Source organism: Arachis ipaensis, chromosome B7, assembly GCF_059453495.1.
Source record: "Arachis ipaensis isolate K30076 ecotype BB chromosome B7, ASM5945349v1, whole genome shotgun sequence".
Taxonomy (NCBI): domain Eukaryota; kingdom Viridiplantae; phylum Streptophyta; class Magnoliopsida; order Fabales; family Fabaceae; genus Arachis; species Arachis ipaensis.
The window spans coordinates 40,179,313-40,200,938 of NC_142442.1; the positions used below are offsets into that span (position 1 = coordinate 40,179,313).

A 21,626-nucleotide genomic window follows, 5' to 3' on the forward strand; every position below is an offset into this window, starting at 1 on the left:
TTATATTTAATTAATAAAATATAAAAGGGGTTTTGTGAAAAAAAATAGGCATTAGAGTAGTAGAATAGAGTAAAATAATGCACAATGCTATACGGGCTTTTTCACAAACACATAGCATGCATAGTAAAGATGTTATTGAAAGTAGTGAATTGAACATTCAAGCAACCCTTTAAGAAGTAATATTAATTATCAAACAATTTCACAATAGTTCACAAGCAAAATATAGAAGAAAATAATCACCTAATTAAATTTCTAACACCAATTAAAGGAATAAAAAGACATAGAAAAGAAAGGAAAAGAAGATATAGATAATGAAAGTGAAAAGAAAAAGGAAAAGAAAACATAAACATAAATAAAAGTAATAATGGAAAAATAAAAAGAAAGAAGAAAAAGAACCTTGAGAATGGATGTGAAAAATAAGGGAGGAGAAAGTAAAAAGTTTGAAAGAATAGAGAAGGAGGAAGGGGGAAGAAAGAAATAAGAAAGGAAAAGGAAAATTAGGATTTGGGGAAGAAAAGATATGATATTTGGCTGATCTGGATAATCTGTGCACCGCATGTGACGCGGACGCATGAGTCACGCGATCGCATGGTATGTGATGTTTTTCAAGTGACGCAGACGCGAGGGTCACACGGTCGCGTGACTTGATTCATGCTAGTGGCGCGAAAGCAGCCTCGCGTTCGCGCGACTCTCTTTTTCAAACTCATTTTGCCAAAATTTAAGGTGACGCGTTCGCGTGGGTGACGCGATCACGTGAATGGCTATATTTTGGAAACGACACGGACGCATGGGGCACGCGGTCGCGTGATAGGGCTGGTGCTTCCAACATCATTCCAGCCCAGCTCCATCGTAACTTACTGCCATATACCTTTTTTTACGTCGATTTTTAGGGGCACGCGTTTGCGTGGGTGACGCGGACGCGTGTGGAGGCTAATTTTCAAAATGACGCGGACGCGTCAGCGACGCGGTCGCGTGGGCATGTTTGTGCCTAAGGCACGCCTCCAGCCACGCTTTCGCGTGACTTTTTGTTCAATTCTCTTTTCTTTCTAATGCAACTATGACGCGGACGCGTCAGCGACGCTTACGCGTCACGTGCGTTTTTTTTTTTTATGTAGAATGCGAATGCAAATGTGAATGCAGGCTATATGCAGAAATTTTAAAAAGAGTCATTAACACCATAAAAATAAAAATAGAGTCAAATAAATCTAAGACTGAGACAGAACGATCATACCATGGTGGGTTGTCTCTCACCTAGCACTTTGCTTTTATGTCCTTAAGTTGGACGCTCTTCAGACTCATTTTGCTTCTGTTGGTGGGTCTTGCAAGAGGAAGACCTCTAGTTCCTTGTGAACCTTCGTCTTCTCACCATGATAGAGCTTCAGGCGATGTCCATTGACCTTTAGAAATTTGGAGCTAGAAGGATGACGCAGGTGAAAAACTCCGTATGGCTCTGCCTTCTCTACTCTATAGGGACCTTCCCATCTTGATCTCAGTTTACCTGGTATAAGCCTCAGTCTGGAGTTATAAAGAAGAACTAACTCCCCTGGTCTGAATTCTCTCCTTTTTATGTGCTTGTCATCGACGAACTTCATCTTTTCTTTGTATCTCCTAGAGTTGTCATATGCTTCTAGGCGAAGGTTCTCCAGTTCTGCTAGTTGCAACTTTTTTTCAGCACCATATTCTTCATAATTCATGTTGCACTCCCTCACAGCCCAAAAAGCCTTGTGTTCCACCTCTACTGGAAGGTGGCAAGCCTTTCCGTATACTAAGCGGAAGGGGCTCATCCCAATGGATGTTTTGTATGCTATTCTATATGCCCAGAGTGCATCTTGTAGCCTGGCACTCCAGTCCTTCCTATGAGGTTTTACTATCTTTTCCAGAATACGCTTTATCTCTCTGTTAGAAACTTCTGCTTGCCCATTGGTCTGGGGATGGTAAGCTGTTGCTACTTTGTGAATTATCCCAGGCTTCTTGGGTAATCCTGTCAGTCTCTTGTTACAAAAGTGGGTTCCTTGATCACTCACGATTGCTCGTAGTGATCCAAAGCGACAAATAATATGGTTTCTAACAAAGGAAACGACAGTGTTAGCATCATCAGTACGGGTGGAAATTGCTTCTACCCATTTAGAAACATAATCTACGGCTAACAATATGTAAAAGTAACCATTAGAATTTGGAAATGGACCCATGAAGTCAATGCCTCAAACATAAAAAATTTCACAGAAAAGCATAATCTGTTGAGGCATCTCATCCCTCTTGGATAGATTACCAAACCTTTGGCAAGGGGAACAAGATTTACAAAATTCAGCAGCAACTTTAAAAAGAGTAGGCCACCAGAATCCACTGATAAACCACTATTTTATGGTTTATCTTGTGCTCAATTGAGTAGTTTTTATCAACTCTTTACCCAGTTATTCATACTATTTGCATGGTTTTACATTTGCCTTCCTAATTATGTGCTTTGATTGAAAATATGCTTATTTGGCCTTAAGTTCCCTATGTTTAATCCTCTCTTATTACCATTAGATGCCTTGATATGTGTGTTAAGTGATTTCAGAGATTACAGGGCAGGAATGGCTCAGAGGATGGAAAGCAAGCATGCAAAAATAGAAGGAATACAAGAAGTTGGAGAAATTGCTAAGCTGTCCAACCTGACCTCTTCGCACTCAAACAACTATAACTTTAGCTACAAATGTCCAAATGACGCGGTTTTAGTTGCGTTGGAAAGCTAACGTCCGGGGCTTCGATTTGATATATAATATGCCATAGTTGCCCTGAAACTAGGCGATGCGAACGCGTGCTTCACGCGGACGCGTCGTAGTGGCGAAAATCAGCGTGGCAGATTTCTTCTCCAGCAATTTCTGGGCTGTTTTCGACCCAGTTCGCGGCCCAGAAAACACAGATTAGAGGCTATAAAGTGGGAGAATCCATTCATTCATAATAATAAGCTAATAATACACAATTTTAGGATTTAGATGTAGTTTTTAGAGAGAGAGGTTCTCTCCTCTCTCTTAGGATTAGGATTTAGGATTTTTATTATGTTTAAGCTATGATCTCTTCATTCCAGGTTCTATGTTCCTTCAGTATTTATTTTCTACGTTTATTTACTCTAATACTTTTATTTGTATTTGATTTATGTTGCTCAATTTAGCTTATAAACCTTTCCATGTTAGATTTGAATTTATGTTTAGACGTAATTTAATGTGTTTCAGATTTATGAATGCTTTTAATTTAATTTAGAATTTTCCCTTTTGGCTTTGGTTGAGTCATTGGTAACTCATGGGTTATCAAACTCATTGTTGATTGAAAATTGGAATTCTTCAAGAATTAATTCGAGTTCTAATAACTCTAGCCATTTTGAAGAACTGAAGATTGATGGTTTAGATGTTATAGTAAACTCTCGTTGCAAGTATAGTTACTAAACCAAGCAATCAATCTTTCTTACAAATATTTTGGTTGTCACAAGTAACAAACCCCTTTAAAATTAATAACCGAAGTATTTAAACCTCGAGTCGTCTTCTCAAGGAATTGCAGAGAAGTATGTTCTTATTATTGGTTATGAATCTTGTAAATTGGGGGTTTTGAAAGTAAGGAACCAGTATGTTAAATGATAAGAAAAATAAAATAGTAATAATAAAATAAACTCTTGGAAAGGTATTAGAACTGGAAGTCCTATCCTAGTTATCCTTATCAATTGTGATGAGAATTGGATTTTTTCTCCCACTTTGTTAACCTCTAACTATGAAGGTAAGTTAAGTGGAGGAATTAATTTTGATTCCTCAGGTCCTAGTCTTTCCTTGGGAAAGGCTAGAGTTATTGGAACTCGAATTAATTCTTGAAGAATTTCAATTTTCAATCAACAATGAGTTTGACAACTCAAGAGTCTCCAATGACTCAACCAAAGCCAAAAGAGAAAATTCTAAATTAAATTAAAACCATTCATAAATCTGAAACACATCAAATTACGTCTAAACATAAATTCAAATCTAACATGGAAATGTTTATAAGCTAAATTGAGCAACATAAATCAAATACAAATAAAAGTATTAGAGTAAATAAAAGTAGAAAATAAATATTGAAGGAACATAGAACATGGAATGAAGAGATCATAGCTTAAATATAATAAAAATCCTAAATCCTAATCCTAAGAGATAGGAGAGAACCTCTCTCTCTAAAAACTACATCTAAATCCTAAAATTGTGTATTATCAGCTTATTATTATGAATGAATAGATTCTTCCACTTTATAGCCTCTAATCTGTATTTTCTGGGCCGTGAACTAGGTCGAAAACAGCCCAGAAATTGCTGGAGAAGAAATCTGCCACGCTGATTTTCGCCACTGCAACGCGTCCGCGTGGAGCACACGTTCGCATCACCTAGTGTCAGAGCAACTATGGCATATTATATATCAAATCGAAGCTCCGGACGTTAGCTTTCCAACACAACTAGAACCCCGTCATTTGGATCTCTGTAGCTAAAGTTATAGCTATCTGAGTGCAAAGAGGTCAGGCTGGACAGCTTAGCAATTTCTCCAACTTCTTGTATTCCTTCCACTTTTGCATGCTTCCTTTCCATCCTCTGAGCCATTCCTGTCCTGTAATCTCTGAAATCACTTAACACACATATCAAGGCATCTAATGGTAATAAGAGAGGATTAAACATAGGGAACTTAAGGCCAAAGAAGCATGTTTTCAATCAAAGCACATAATTAGGAAGGCAAATGTAAAACCATGCAAATAGTATGAATAAGTGGGTAAAGAGTTAATAAAAACCACTCAATTGAGCACAAGATAAACCATAAAATAGTGGTTTATCAACCTCCCCACACTTAAACATTATCATGTCCTCATGCTAAGCTCAAAAGAAGCTATAAAGGAGTGAAGAGGAATGATAGAATGTATGAAATGCAACCTATCTGTATGAATGCAACTACATGCAAAATGTTTCTACCTACTTGGTTAAAAGTAAATAAGCTCTTCAAGACAAACATAAATCAGATTTCACTAATTCAAATCATACAATAAAAAGCAAGTAAACTTGTAAGAAGATAGCTCATGAAAGCAGGGAACATAGAATTAAGCACTGAACCCTTACTAGTAGTGTATATCACTCTAACTCTCAAGTGTCTAGGGTCAATCACTCTACTCTTCCCTAGTCATGCTTTCTAAACCTTGTTTTTCATCTAACCAATCAACAATATTTAATGTATCAATACAAATATCATGAGGTCTTTTCAAGGTTGTAATGGGGCTAAGCTAAGGGTGAGGGCATATATATTTAAGGCTAAGTGAGCTAACAAAGTGAATCCTTGATTAGTCTAAGATCTCACCTAACATATACATACTTTATATGATTTAAAAATACTTTACCTAGCTACCCAAATTTTTCCCACTTTTGTATTACATGCTCATATATTAACTTTAACTTCTGTCCCATGTACATTGATTCTTTTTTTTTTTTTTTTGCAATTGGGAGAATTTTTGTATTCCCTTTATTTAAATAGGAATTTTTTTCTTTTCTAAATTTATTATTTTACCATTGGTGTTAAATGTTCTTATTCAACTGTTGCATCTTTTCTTGAATTATTTTGGTGCTTAGTGACTTGTTTTACACTGTGGGATGATATTAATTATCTGCCAATGCCAATCTTTTATGATACTTGCACTTCATTTGCATTGACATGAACTTATATTAATATTTTCATTACCCACACTCCTCCCCTTTGTTGCAATTTCTGCACCACTGATACGCCATGTGCTTCTATTGTTTTCTCACGAACATGTTGAAGCTTCCATGTAAATGAGACCCTTATCATCTGGTATTAATACCCATATTTTATTTATTTTCTATCTTTTGGGTTGCTTTTCTTATTTTTCTCTTCTTTCAGGCTGGCCACCGAAGACGAAAAATGGGAGAAACTTCTAAAAGGGGAGACAAACAAGTCCATCTGCACAATCCTTGAAGAAAAGTATCAGTTGGAACAACCCGTCCACCTGCACATCTCAGCATGCACCGAGCACTACAAGAAAAATACCCATTCAGCCACACTTTTTTTAAGCTACATTTGAAAAGCGTTGCCTATTCATAGAATAGGCTACGCTTTTCTCCGTGTTGCCTTTTTATAAGAGAAAAGGATACACAAATGCGGCATCATTTAAAAACGTAGCTTTAGGTATTATAGAAATCACTTCTAAAGCGTAGTCGTAAGTTGATATCTATAGGTTCACTTTTCGTATCAAAGGAGACGCTTTTAAAGGGTAGCCTATTTGTTAAGTTTTGGGTGCGTTTTAAAAGTGATGCCTAATGTATCTAGATCCAAAAACTTAACACTTAGTAAATTTTTTCCCTTTTTTTCCTAAAAGCAAACTGATGACACTTAGTAAATTTTTTTATCCATTATTCCCTCCAAATCTCACTCAAGCCAAAGCACCTTCATCGTCCCCTTTCAGAAACCCTGGAAAGGTCACTCACTGCACCGTCGCAAGGAAGAAACCCTGCCTCCAAAGCTCACCATCGTCGCCTCCCACTCACTCTCTTCACTCTCGCCATTGACCCTCTCACTCTCGCCATTGACCGTCGTCGCCCCCACGCACCACTCACCCGTACTCACCACTCTCCACATTGCTGCACTACTGACTGTTGCTGCGCCGCCATCACCATCGTCGCTGCGCCGCCCTCACCACCGTCATCACCCCCAAATCAGAGAAAAGCATTTGCCATCACCACTCACCACTGATGGCGTCACCACTCACCACTCCAGGAAGACTCTGCGCTCACTCATCTTCCCCACTCATCTTCATCATCGCTTCTCTTCGCTGCGCGGTCACATCACGAAGACTCTGCACTCAACTGAAAGCTTTCTTCATTCGTGAGGTTAGGGTTCTGATTTTAGGTTTCAATTTGGGGGTTTTGGTACAATAATCTGTGACATCGTGAATTTAGGGGTTTTATTCCTTTAACACAGGTGAGTTTGTCCATGATTAGTTGCTGCGCAGGAATACCAAGATGAGTTGCTTATTATGTTTGTTGCTTATTATTAGTTTTCTTTTTCTTTCAGTTCTACTAATTAATAGTTTCAAGTATTGTGTAGTTTCAATTCTTATTATTAGGTCTCAAGCTAAATTTGTTGGATTCTTGATGAACTCAAATAAAATAAAATATGGCTGTGAAAGTCTGATCCCTTAAATAATGTGTGACATTTGTATTGAACTGTATTTAGTTAATTAGATTCGAGTAATTTGTTTGGTGTTTTGTTCACGGCATCTAAGGCCAATTCTGCATAGTTTTGATTCCATCCAAACTGTATAAACACTTGAATAGTTTTGATTCCATCCAATACCCAATTCTTCATGCAAAATTATTGTCTTACTGTTAAAAGTTCCAATCTTTATGGATTAATTGAAATGAGTTTTGGTGCTGTTGCTATGTTAATTTTAATTTTTGCTTGATCCTAGCTCATTGTTAGTTTAGGAAATTGATTCTGGGTTTGGAAATTTGAGCTTTTTGCTATAAAAATACTAGATTTGAATCCCTAAAATCGCCTAAATTACATGTAAGTTAGGTTTTGTATGTGACCCGTTGGTCCGAGTTGTGTATCTTGTACTTTCTTGCTTTTGTTGTGTATCTTGGTCTGAGTTTCAATTTATCTTATAGTTTCTTGCTTTTGTTGTGTATCTTGGTCCGAGTTTCAACTAGTCCACCTGCTATTCCACTGTTGTGATGGTTTATAATAGGTTATATACTTAAATATTTTATATTTCTGGTCTGTGAGTGATTGATCAACACATCAAGAATCAGTTTTTCATCCATAAACATTTTTTTTATATATTTTTAGTAAAAAATAACAAATTAGTTAATGTTAGTTTGACTGATATTTATTTAAAAATATAATTTTTTTTCCTTGATCGACTTATGGAGAGAAATACTTGGGTGACTTTGTTATTTTATACTGTTCCAAATTTTGTCGTTTTTAGTAATTTCTGAATTCACGATAATTAACTTTACTTGATTGATCTGCTATACTTTTGTTGATGCCACCATATATTAACCCATCGTTTCGTCTCTTTCTGAATTCACGATAATCACTTTTTGAGCAGTACCCTTCTCAGGAATTTGGAAAAGATGATGACTTTAATGGGATTCACTGGTCACACTTTAAAATTCTGGAAGAGTTTTCAATGCCTAGTTACTCATCAAGCTTGACTGGTTTAGGATATGGTACTGGTATCGGTGGTAATGAAGTTGATAGTTCAGTTGATGATGGGATCATGCTTCAGAAAGGTAATTTTCTTTTTCTTCTTGAATGGTTTGGGGCCTGGCCCAAACTTCTGCAATTTTGATAGATTCTGATGATTATCTTTCACTTGTATAGTAAGTTGGTTATGCTTTTCTTATCTTATTGATCTTCCAGCCCTTACTTCTGAGGGAAGTACCTTTAGTTAGTTGTGTGCTATAATTTCTATCACATTAAGCCTTTTACTACATATAGTGAGGATAGTTTCTTTCATACTCAGTCAATTGTAGACTTGAGCCTTGTGTTTCTATGGTTACTAATATGGAGTATACGTATAAGATTTAACTGTTAAGTAGCATGTGGTTAACAAAGGGAATTTCTGAGTCGTTATTGTTGGTGAAAATGGTAATTTGCAGTCTTGCACAATTTCTAAGCAATGCTAAGAGTTGAGATTTCAATTTAGTTCACCTACAAATGTTAGGAATTACATGCACTGAAAAGCAACTCACTAGTTATGTTGTTGCCTTCATAATTAAAATTTCAAAATCACTCATATTTCACTTGTATGCAAAGAATAACCATAAATTTTGTGGGGTTGAACAAAGTAATGAAGGTTTCTCCCAGGCCTTTGTAAATACTGCATATTAGAATTTTTAGTACTTGAAAGACAAGAAACTTGTGCATCTCTGCTTTTTAAAAATTTTGGTGCTTAAAAGACAAGCAATTTATTTGTTTCAGTGTATTTTTATGTTCTTTAGACTGCTTAAAGATAAGCTACGTTCTGAGTGTGTTTGTGTCTATAAAGTGGTAGATTAGTATTTCTTTACTACTATATAGTGAAGAAACATTTGATTTTTCATATCAAGTAGCAATATTATTGATTGTGTTTTAGGAACAAGACTTGCACTCCTATTTATACATTAATAATATGAGTAACTAACAGCTTTGCCTAATATGAAAAATCTATTGGATTCTTAATTGCCTTAACAGTTTTATTAAGTCACAAGCTAACTAACCATTCTCTACACTACTATCCTTTACAAGGCTCAATTTCATCCCTCCAATATAAAATCCTAAACTCCAAAATGAAAAACCACATTCATCTTCATCTTCTCTTCCGTTTCTGTTAACTGCTACTGCTACTCTTGTACTTGTTTTGCTTTTTGAGTAATGATGGGCGAGTTATTCCATCATTCATAAGTCAACTGCTTTCTTTTAACATTTCCCTATACTTTGCCAATACTTTGCCAACTTAGTTTATTGAAATTTGATTGTTGTTAGGCTTTTTTATACTACAATATCTAGGAATATCAATATGTATCATTTCTCCTTTTGTTCATGGTTGGTTTTTTCATTAGCTTATTCATTGATACTGAATCCAAATGCATGTTAAGGATTAATAATTTTTTTCGTCCGAAATTGTATTTTCTTTTCAGGAGCAAAATTTGGTGGCTGCCATGAGCTTTAGATTGTTTTGATCACTCTCTCTCTGGCTCTTTGATCTCAACAGGAAACGCAGTGTTTGAGTAGGCACATCCGTGTCAATAAACTTGCTCATTTTGGTAAACCTTTTTTTTTTAAATTTTCCCCACTTAAATCACCTCAAGTGAAGATATTTCTGGTGTTTTTTCCAATTTTAATCTGTACCCCAGACTGGGTATTTCAATTTGATTAATTTATTTATTTTTCTTATATTAATATAATAATAATAATAGTTTTTTTTATTATGGTTATGAAATCTGGGTTCTGATTTTCTGGTCTTCTGAAGGATATGTGTGTGTGTGTGTGTGTGTGGCTTTTTTCCCTTTTTTCTGAATTACTTAAAATGCACAAGTGTTAGCTTGGATCTTTGTCTTTTGGTTGGTCATCCTAATGCACAAGTATTAACTATTAAGCCATTTTAGCTAATATAACAAGAAGTTATTTTCTTGCAATGTTTTAGAGTGAAACTATTTCTATTATGGTAAATTGGATTAGTGGTTGAACTACTCCTTAACTTTTGATTTTAGGCAAGGTTGGAGTTCCCCGGCAATTATTTGTAACAAAAAATCCATCTACTATCCTTTATGAAATCACTAAGGCTGGGATGAAGTTACCATTAGGTACCTATCTTTATTTTCTCATTGAGGTCTGTACTTTCTTTTGATTAGGGTGATGATTATTTAGAACGTGATATGTTTTATTAACTGAGATATATGTAGCATTTCAGAAACAAGCCAATCAACCAGGGTAAACAGAATCTATACATAGACATTTTTTTATTGTTGTTATGCTCCCATATAATTCTCATATAGTTTTTTTTATTATGGTTATGAAATCTAGGTTCTGATTTTCTGGTCTTCTGAAGGATATGTGTGTGTGTGTGTGTGGCTTTTTTTTCTTTTTTCTGAATTACTTAAAATGCACAAGTGTTAGCTTGGATCTGTCTTTTGGTTGGTCATCCTAATAAATGGGATTGCTTGGTGGTTTAGTATTGAGGGTTGTTCTACCTGCTCTGTTTAACTGTTTTGAGGGTACGGTTTATAATATTAGGAGTATGTACGGTCTATTCCAAAGAAATTTCCTTATTATGATTTTGCCCATGAAATTTTCTAACTCCAGTTTCTTTTCACTGGTTTAGGTGGATACCTTTTTGGATTATGATAATTTATCAAAGGGAATTGTCTTTACTACAGATCGGCCGTATCAACCAGGTGAGCAGGTAAACATAAATTGAAAGATTGGAATTTGTTATCTAGGATAAAGTTAGCACAAAGCAAACAAGTTCCAAACAAAATGATAAGCTATTAATTGATTAAAGCTTTATTTGATCATGATATTTTTCACCAGTATGGCATCATCGGAGTAGTTTAAGCGTTAAGTCCAAAGATTAGATTTGACTGCTTGTATCATACTACCTAGGTGTTCATTTCATATGGAAAAAAATCAAATGGGGAGCTTCTATTATCGTATGGGTTTGTTCCAAGGGAAGGCGCCAATCCTTGTGATTCAGTTGAGTTGTCAGTGTCACTCAAGAAATCTTATCAATCCTACAAGGAGAAATTAGAACTCTTGAAGAAGTATGGATTACAGGGTGACTAATGATTTTTATTAGAAGATACTTTTATTGGCTAAGTGATATTATGGTTTTGATATGGCTATGCTTACTTTAGTTTGAGATGTATGAATTTTTCTAGTTAACTTTATTCTTGTACTTTTGGATCAATATTATAAATATATTTTGGTTAGAGATAATTTTTATTATATAAAGAAATTATTTAGTATAATTATGTATTTATTTTTATTTTGTAATATTCAACTCATTTAAATAAAAATACAGAATTATTATACATGTAATCATATTAACTATTATGTTGTATTAATAATTATTAGATAATTATGTATATATATATATATATATATATATATAGAAAAAAAAGACCTAAAGCTACACTTATATATAGTAGCTATAGTATACAAAAAAAAAAAAACGAGACCTAAGGCTACACTTATATACAGTAGCTATAGTATACAAAAAAAAAAGAGGGACCTAAGGCTACGCTTATAAAAAGTAGCTATGGTATACAATGTGGCTACGCTTTACAAGTGATGCAGTAGTGTTGAAAAGCGTAGCCTATTCTAGAAAAATGAAAGCTGAAAAGCGTAGCCTTTGGTCCTGGACAGCATCACTTGAAAAGCGTAGCCTATTCTCAAAGGCCAAAAGCGTAGCCCTTGGTGCAGAAAAGCGTAGCCTTTGAGAATAGGCAACGGCCGAATAAGAATCACTCCAAAAAGCGTAGCCGTAGCCCAAAAAGCGTAGCCGTAGCCTAAGGCATCATTTTTTTTTACTTTTGGCTACACTTTTCAAGTGTACCTGAATGAGTGTTTTTCTTGTAGTGGAGGACGGTGCAGTCTTTAAGTGTGGGGAGGTCGATACCGATCTCCATGGGTTAGTTATTTTCTTCTCAACACCAATATTTTATTTAGTACATTTTAACATTTGCATGTTTCACTGCATGATTGTTTGATTTTATGCATTTTAGCCACTGCTTGGTTACAATAATAAGTTTCTTTTTAAGATCCTATTTTTGAAAAACTACACTAATTTAAAATCAAAATTTTTTGTGTAAAACTTGTTTGAAGTTGTATTTGGAACATGGTTTTTGAGTCGAACACACAACCCGTGAGATTTTGAGCTTATTTACATGGTTACATTATTTAACCATAAATTTTTATTCTTGTGTGTTTTCTTCTCTATAATTGCAATCTTTTCTTTGTTCCATTCTATATGTCCATTATTTAGTGTATTTACATGCTTGCATGTGATTGAGGCCATTGTTTGATACTAGCTCATTTATCCCAAATTAGCCTACCTTTTACATCACCCTTGTTAGCCCCCTTGAGCTTTTAATCCCCTCTTGTTCTATAAACCACATTACTAGCCTTAAACAGAAAAACAAAATAAAAATCTCAAGTTGAATCCTTGGTTAGCTTAAGATAGAAATTATGTATTGTTTAAGTGTGGGGAACCTTATGGGAACATGGATGACAAAAACAAAGGTAGAAAGTTAAAAAGAATAAAGACATTTCAAAATAAAAGTTTTGGGAAGCATGCTCATGTGAAATCAAAACAATTGAATTACCATGTGCACTAAAAAAAATCCTATTTAAATAAAGGGAATACAAAAATTCCCCCAATTGCAAAATAAAAAAAAAAAGAATCAATGCACATGGGACAAAGTTAAAGTTAATATATGAGCATGTAATACAAAAGTGGAAAAAATTTGGGTAGCTAGGTAAAGTATTTTTAAATTATATAAAGTATGTATATGTTAGGTGAGATCTTAGACTAATCAAGGATTCACTTTGTTAGCTCACTTAGCCTTATATATATATGCCCTCACCCTTACCTTAGCCCCATTACAACCTTGAAAAGACCTCATGATGTTTGCATTGATACATTAAATATTGTTGATTGGTTAGATGAAAAACAAGGTTTAGAAAGCATGATTAGGGAAGAGTAGAGTGATTGAACCTAGACACTTGAGAGTTAGAGTGATATACACTACTAGTAAGGGTTTAGTGCTTAATTCTATGTTCCCTGCTTTCATGAGCTATCTTCTTACAAGTTTACTTGCTTTTTATTATATGATTTGAATTAGTGAAATCTGATTTATGTTTGTCTTGAAGAGCTTATTTACTTTTAACCAAGTAGGTAGAAACATTTTGCATGTAGTTGCATTCATACAAATAGGTTGCATTTCATACATTCTATCATTCCTCTTCACTCCTTTATAGCTTCTCTTGAGCTTAGCATGAGGACATGCTAATGTTTAAGTGTAGGGAGGTTGATAAACCACTATTTTATGGTTTATCTTGTGCTCAATTGAGTGGTTTTTATCAACTCTTTACCCACTTATTCATACTATTTGCATGGTTTTACATTTGCCTTCCTAATTATGTGCTTTGATTGAAAATATGCTTCTTTGGCCTTAAGTTCCCTATGTTTAATCCTCTCTTATTACCATTAGATGCCTTGATATGTGTGTTAAGTGATTTCAGAGATTACAGGGCAGGAATGGCTCAGAGGATGGAAAGGAAGCATGTAAAAGTGGAAGGAATACAAGAAGTTGGAGAAATTGCTAAGCTGTCCAGCCTGACCTCTTCGCACTCAAACAGCTATAACGTTCGCTTCAGAGATCCAAATGATGCAGTTCCAGTTGCGTTAGAAAGCTAACATCTGGGGCTTCGATTTAATATATAATATGCTATAGTTGCTCTGACGCTAGGCGATGCAAACGTGTGCTCCACGCGGATGCATCGCAGTGGCAAAAATCAGCATGGCAGATTTCTTCTCCAGCGATTTCTGGGCTGTTTTTGACCCAGTTCGCGGCCCAGAAAACAAATATTAGAGGCTATAAAGTGGGGAAATCTATTCATTCATAATAATAAGCTGATAATACACAATTTTAGGATTTAGATGTAGTTTTTAGAGAGAGAGGTTCTCTCCTCTCTCTTAGGATTAGGATTTAGGATTTTTATTATGTTTAAGCTATGATCTCTTCATTCCAGGTTCTATGTTCCTTCAGTATTTATTTTCTACTTTTATTTACTCTAATACTTTTATTTGTATTTGATTTATGTTGCTCAATTTAGCTTATAAACCTTTCCATGTTAGATTTGAATTTATGTTTAGACGTAATTTGATGTGTTTCAGATTTATGAATGCTTTTACTTTAATTTAGAATTTTCCCTTTTGGCTTTGGTTGAGTCATTGGAGACCCTTGAGTTGTCAAACTCATTGTTGATTGAAAATTGGAATTCTTCAAGAATTAATTCGAGTTCCAATAACTCTAGCCTTTCCCAAGGAAAGACTAGGACCTGAGGAATCAAAATTAATTCCTCCACTTAACTTACCTTCATAGGTAGATGTTAACAAAGTGGGAGAAAAAATCCAATTCTCATCACAATTGATAAGGATAACTAGGATAGGACTTCCAGTTCTAATACCTTGCCAAGAGTTTATTTTATTATTACTATTTTATTTTTCTTATCATTTAACATACTCGTTCCTTACTTTTAAAACCCCCAATTTACAAGACTCATAACCAATAATAAGAACATACTTCCCTGCAATTTCTTGAGAAGACGACCCGAGGTTTAAATACTTCTGTTATTAATTTTAAAGGGGTTTGTTACTTGTGACAACCAAAATGTTTGTAAGAAAGGTTGATTGCTTGGTTTAGTAACTATACTTGCAACGAGAGTTTACTATAACTTCTAAACCATCAATCTTCAGTTCTTCAAAATGCAGTCTAGAATTTTTCTAGCTGTTCTTTGAGGGCCAAAATCTCCTCCACTCTCAGATGAGTGGCAGGCCTCTAAAATGGACTGGAATTCTGATTAAGGCACACACCGTCTAATTACCTGGTCAGCACCACATCTCCATAAATATGGATCATCCTATATATAATATTTGGACTCGCTTTTTAGCTTGTCTCTTTGATGCTTAGTAAAATTTAGAGGAAAAGTGTGGCTAACTAGATAATTAGCTACAGGTGCATACCAATGAACTACTTCGAATACTGCATGTAAGCTATCAAATGGAAAATTATCATTTATAAGAGTGGGGTCATCCTTAATGTGCTCAAGGCAACTCAAGTGGTCTGCTACTAAATTTTGGTTACCAATCCTATCCTTAATTTCTAAATCCAATTCTTGCAGCAGCAGTATCCAACGTATTAGCCTTAGTTTGGACTCATTTTTAGCTAGTAAATATTTTAGAGCTGCATGATCTAAGTACACTACTACCTTAGTACCAAGTAAATAGGCTTGGAATTTATCCAGAGCAAAAACAATAGCTAGAAGCTCTTTTTCAGTAGTAGTATAGTTAGATTGAGTATCATCTAAAGTCTTAGATGCATAAGCAATTACAAAAAGGATCCTTACCTTTGCGCTGAGCCAGCGCCGCTCCTACTGCATGGTTGGAAGCATCACACATAATTTCAAATGGCTGGCTCCAGTCTAGTCCTCTCACAATTGGAACTTGAGTTAGGGCGATCTTCAGCTTATCAAATGCTTGCATACAATCCTCACTGAACTCGAACTCAATATCTTTCTGCAGCAATCTCGATAAAGGCAATGCTACCTTACTGAAGTCCTTAATGAATCTCCTGTAAAAACCTGCATGGCTAAGGAACGAACGGTCTTCCCTTACGGAGGAGGGGTAAGGTAAACTAGAAATGACATCTACCTTTGCTGGATCTACAGAAATGCCAATATTAGACACAACATGTCCTAGTACAATTTCTTGTTTTACCATAAAGTGACATTTTTCAAAATTTAATACAAGGGTTGAACTAACACATCTGTCTAACACTCTAGATAAACTATCCAAGCAAAGGCTAAATGAATCACCATATATGCTAAAATCATTCATGGAAACCTCCATATAGTTCTCAATGAGATCAGAGAAAAGACTCATCATGCACCTTTGGAACGTAGCTTGTGCATTGCATAAGCCAAAGGGCATTCTCTTATAAGCATAAGTCCCAAAAGGACATGTAAAATTCGTTTTTTCCTAATCTTCAGGAGCTATATGAATTTGAAAGTATCCTGTATAACTGTCTAAAAAGCAGTAATGGGATTTACCTGACATGCGATCAAGCATCTGATTAATGAATGGCAAGGGGTAATGATCCTTGCGAGTGGCTTGGTTGAGACGCCTATAGTCAATGCAAACTCTCCATGAATTCTGCAGTCTAGTTGTCAGGGGCTCTCCATGCCCATTTCTTATTGTTGTGACTCCAAACTTCTTGGGCACCACTTGTACTGGACTGACCCATTCACTATCTGAGATGGGGTAAATGATATCTACTTCAAGTAGCCTGGTCACTTCTTTCTTGACAACTTCTAAGATGGTAGGATTCAATCTTCTTTGAGGCTGACGGACAGGCTTTGCTCCCTCTTCTAAAAATATTCTGTGCTCACAAACTTGAGGGCTGATGCCTACTATATCCGCCAAGCTCCATCCAATTGCTTTCTTATGTTTTCTCAGCACATTAAGCAATTGTTCTTCTTGTTGGAAAGTGAGTTCCCTTGCAATGATAACTGGAAACTTCTGCTTATCCTTAAGGTAAGCATACTTGAGGTATGGAGGAAGGGGCTTTAATTCCAATTTCTTTTCATGGCTAGGTTCTGGATCATCTGGGGCTGGTGATAATGGCAAAGGGTCTTTATCATGTTCAGAGGGTGTCCCCACACTTGGACCTTGCTCTATGTGCTTCTCTTCTATTTCTTCTTGGTGAACTTCAGCTACAGTTTCATCAATGATGTTGCACTGGAAGATAGAATGATCTTCCGGAGGGTACTTCATAGCTTCATTTAAACTGAAACTCACTGTTCTACCATCTATCTCAAAGGAGTAAGTTCTTGAGAATGCATCTAGCTTGAACTTTGAAGTCTTCAGGAATGGTCTTCCAAGCAGGATTGATGATGGTCTTCCTGAGTCATTAGGGGGCATTTCCAGGATATAGAAGTCAATGGGAAATGTGAGCCCCTTAATGCTCACTAATACATCTTCAGCAATTCCAACTACTGTAATAATGCTTTTATCTGCTAACACAAAACGAGCTGCCGACCTTTTTAAGGGAGGGAGCCTCAAAATATCATATATAGACAAACGTATTATACTAACACACACTCCTAAATCACACATACAGTCAGAAAATATTACACCTCCTATGGTACAGTTAACCATACATGGACCTGGATCACTACATTTTTCAGGTATACCTCCCATTAAAGCAGATATAGAACTACCTAAAGGAATAGTTTCTAATTCATTAATTTTATCTTTATGTATGCATAAATCTTTTAGAAACTTTGCATATTTAGGTACCTGCTGAATAACATCAAAAAGGGAAATAGTTACCTCAACCTTTTTGAATATTTCTACCATTTTGGGGTTAAGTTCCATCTGCTTTCTGGGCTTCCTTGCAAGTTGTAGAAATGGGATAGGAAGGGCGTTACTTGCAGCTTCTGCCTCCTTTGGTGTTTCATTCTGTGGTTGAGCTGATTCTTCTTCAACTATGTTTTGTACGTCCTCTTCCTCTTCAGCATCTTCCACTTCCACCACATCCTCAGCTGGGACGTGTTTTGGTGAGCTTGGCTCGTCCTGGTTCCTCTCTTGCAATGTGGTTTCGGACCTTAAAGTGATGGCATTGATGCCACCTTTGGGATTAGGTAGGGGTTGAGAAGAAATTCCACTAGAGCTTAAAGGTTGATTGGTGGAATTAGATGATGAATCTAACCAGGAGACGAGAGCTTGTAAAGTGGCAGTCAGACCATTTAAAGTAGAGTTCAGCTGCGTCTGCATGTCTTGTTGTCCTTGTGCAAGAGAACGGAGCATCTCGTCATTTGATGAGGAATTGGAATAAGTGATCTGAGGAACTTGTTGTTGGTTGTGCTGGGGTCCTTGGGACTGTCTTAGGTGAGGTGCTCTGTAAGGTTGGTTCTGATTCTGCATTCTGTTATTGTTATTGTTATTCCACCTCTGATTTTCATTATTATCTCTGTCTCCTCTGTTATAGTTGTCCCTCCAACTATGGTTAGAAGTATCCCTCCAACCTTGGTTGGAGTTGTCCTGCCATCCGTGGTTATAGTTGCCACCTTGGTTGTAGTTGCCACCTTGTTGATTGTATCCTTGATTCGGGCGGTCATAGAAGTTGTGAGTGGCTGCCACAGTATTGTCTTCCTGTTGGAGCCGTGAACATCCATCAGTATAATGACTATAATCAGCATAGATCCCGCATACTCTTTGTGGAACCAACTGTTGGCTGTGTTGTGGTGGGAGAGGCTGAGCTTGTTGTGCTTGTTGTTAATTTAACTGCATCTGTTTCAGTAGGTTGGTCATTTCACATATACTCTGGGTAAGAGCAGTAGTTTCAACGCCAGAGGAAACCTCTGCAACAGCTTTTGAGTGGCTGCGCCTCTACCTGTGATTCCTAGTAGACTCAGCTAAGTCGCTGATCAGTTGCCATGCTTCATCTACGGTCCTGTACTTTTTCATTGAACCATTACTAGCACCATCCAGTGTAGTCTTATCCTGGGGGTTCATGCCTTGAGTGTAGCTGATCAACACTAGTCTGTCAATCATGTGATGGGGGCATGCGTCTAGAAGGTTCTTAAAACACTCCCAGTACTCATAGAGAGTCTCCGAGTCACCTTGAATAATGCAGGAGATCTCGTTTCTCAGTCTATCTGTGACTTCAGATGGAAAGTAACTTTCCAAAAATTCTCTCCTGAGCGTATCCCAGTTAGTAACAGACGCTTCAGGTTGAGCGTAGTACCATTCCCTCACCTTTTCCTCAAGAGAAAACGGGAAGGCAGTTAACAGAATAGAAGTTTCATCTGCACCATGACGCCTAACAGTAGAACAGGCTGTCTGGAAATCCCTAAGGTGCTTGATAGGCTCTTGAGCAGGTAAGTCATGAAACTTGGGCATCAAGTTGATTAGTGCAGTCTTCAGTTCAAAATCTGCAGCCAGATTTGGATGACGCACTTGATACGGTTGCCGTATAAAATCTGGGACTCCAGCTTCCTGGAGAGTAATCCTCCGGTTCTGCTATGTTACCTGCACGTGAATCTACTGAATCAGTAGTAAAAGAGCTTGTCTCGCTCTCAGATGGCAGTTCAGATTCGCCCTCAGATGAGACTGGTGAATTGATAACAATCACTTCACCACCCTCAGAGGCTAACCGATGTCGAGCTCGCCTAGTACATGAAAGAGTTCTTTCAATTTCAGGATCAAAAGCGGCTAAGCTCGGATCAGGCAGTGAACGCGTCATTCAATGAGAAAGACATATGGCTCATGGTAACAAAATAAAAATAAAATATGCAAATAAATAAAAATATATACACTAATTAATAATCTAGCACATTATTGCAACTCCCCGGCAACGGCGCCAAAAATTGAATAGCAGGCAGAAGTCGACTAATTAAGAAATAACTTATAGAGTACGTTGTGAGTATAGTTCTTAATAAGCTAAGGTCCGCCTTGTCAATTTAAAAAAGTTGTCACAAATTTTAGAAATAAAAATACTGGGAATATGAGTCCAAGGTCGTCTCCCAATGAGTTGCAGGAAAGAGTGTTATTTTATTAACTAGGAATTTTCCGAAAGTTTGAGAGTTGAATAATGATGAACAATTGAATAATTATAAATTAGAGCAATAAAAATAAACTAAGAATAATTATTAATATTCTAAATAAAAAGCCTTGACTGGGGGAATGATTAATTGGAAGTTCTATCCTTGTTGGGGTCTCTTAAGTGTAATATTAAAAAGGTTATTGTTTTCACTTAGTTAACCCTTACTAAATAAAGGAAAGTCAAGTGATTAAGCTAACCCTTATTCGCAAATCCTAGTCCTCTCCCTTAGGAAGGTCTAGTGTTAGTGAATACAGAACTAGCCAACAACGTTCAATTTAACTAAGCACTTAAGCCTTCCAACTCAAGTGTCTCCTCTTAATGAACCCCCATGTCAAGTAGAAAAACTACTCCATTGACATGGATATAATACTCATAAAAATATAAGAAGACTTAATAAATTAAATAAAATAAAATAGAGAATTAATAATTAATTAAAAGTAAAGGTAACTCTATTTATTAATAAATCCAAAATGTAACATACTTATCTGAATAGGGTCAATGATCAACTGAAAAGAGTAAAGGAATAGGGAAACAAACTAAAGTAATGTCTTCAACGGAGGTAATGACTCTTCAACATCCAAAATCCAAAGCAAAAACATAAACTATCAATGTAAAGCTAATCTAGATTCAGATCTAAAACTAAAAGTAATCCTAGTATCAATGTATCTGAATGTGTGTGGATGCGTATTGAGTCTCTGCATGTTCCCTAGCTTTAGTCTGTGTTTCTGGGCCGAAAACTGGGTCAAAATGCGGCCCGAAATCACCCCCAGCATTTTCTGTTATTTCTGCAGATCGCGCAGGTCACGCATACGCGTCGTCCATGCGTTCGCGTCATTTAGCGATTTTACTTGTCACGCGTACGCGTCGTCCACGCGTTCGCGTCATTTGTGCAGACTCCAATCCACGCATACGCGTCAAGCATGCGTTCGCGTCGCTGTGATTTTCTCCATTCCACGCGTTCGCGTGAGCCATGCGCTCGCGTCAGTATTCGCTGGTCATCTCCTTAGTTTCTTGTGTTCCTTCTATTTTTGCAAGCTTCCTCTCCATTCTCTGAGCCATTCCTGCCCTATGAAGCCTGAAACACTTAACACACGAATCGCGGCATTGAATGGTATAAAGGAGAGTCAAAATGTACTAATTAAAGGTTTCTAGGAAGCAAGTTTTCAACCATAAACAATACTAGGAAGGAATTATAAAATCATGTAATTCATATGAATAAGTAGGTAATGGCTTGATAAAATCCACTCAATTAAACACAATATAAATCATAAAATAATGGTTTATCAGCTTTGTACCAAATAGCTTGGCATTCAGCTTCATGAGAGCTTCTAGGTACCGAGCAACTTGCTCTACCCTGGTGTCTTCATCCTCATCAGAGGATGAGTATTTATCAAAACTCATGCATTGTAGAAGTGCATGCAAAGGAACCTCTATCGTCTCTATATGAGCCCTAGCTTCCTTTAGTTCTTGGATAGGGATTTCTTGAGTAGGTATTGAGCACTCAGAGGGTGTGCCTTTACTGGCGTTCAACGCCAGCTCTGATGGCTCTTTCGGAGTTGAATGCCCATGTTGTATACCCTTACTGGTGTTAAACGCTAGTTCCCTTACCATTATGGGCGTTGAACACCTAGCAGGGATGTCCTTGCTGGCTTTCAACGCCAGCTTCCCTGTCTGGTTGGGTGTTGAACGCCCAGTAAGGGCTTCCTC

General features: G+C 36.6%; 1 non-coding gene across 1 annotated transcript; it reads left to right on the forward strand.

Annotated features, from left to right (window-relative positions):
* Positions 1–18,862: 18,862 nt before the first annotated feature.
* On the forward strand, positions 18,863–18,970 carry LOC148550924 (small nucleolar RNA R71). Its single transcript, XR_015893715.1, has one exon. It is a non-coding gene; the product is annotated as a small nucleolar RNA R71 (small nucleolar RNA).
* The last annotated feature ends 2,656 nt before the right edge of the window (positions 18,971–21,626 follow it).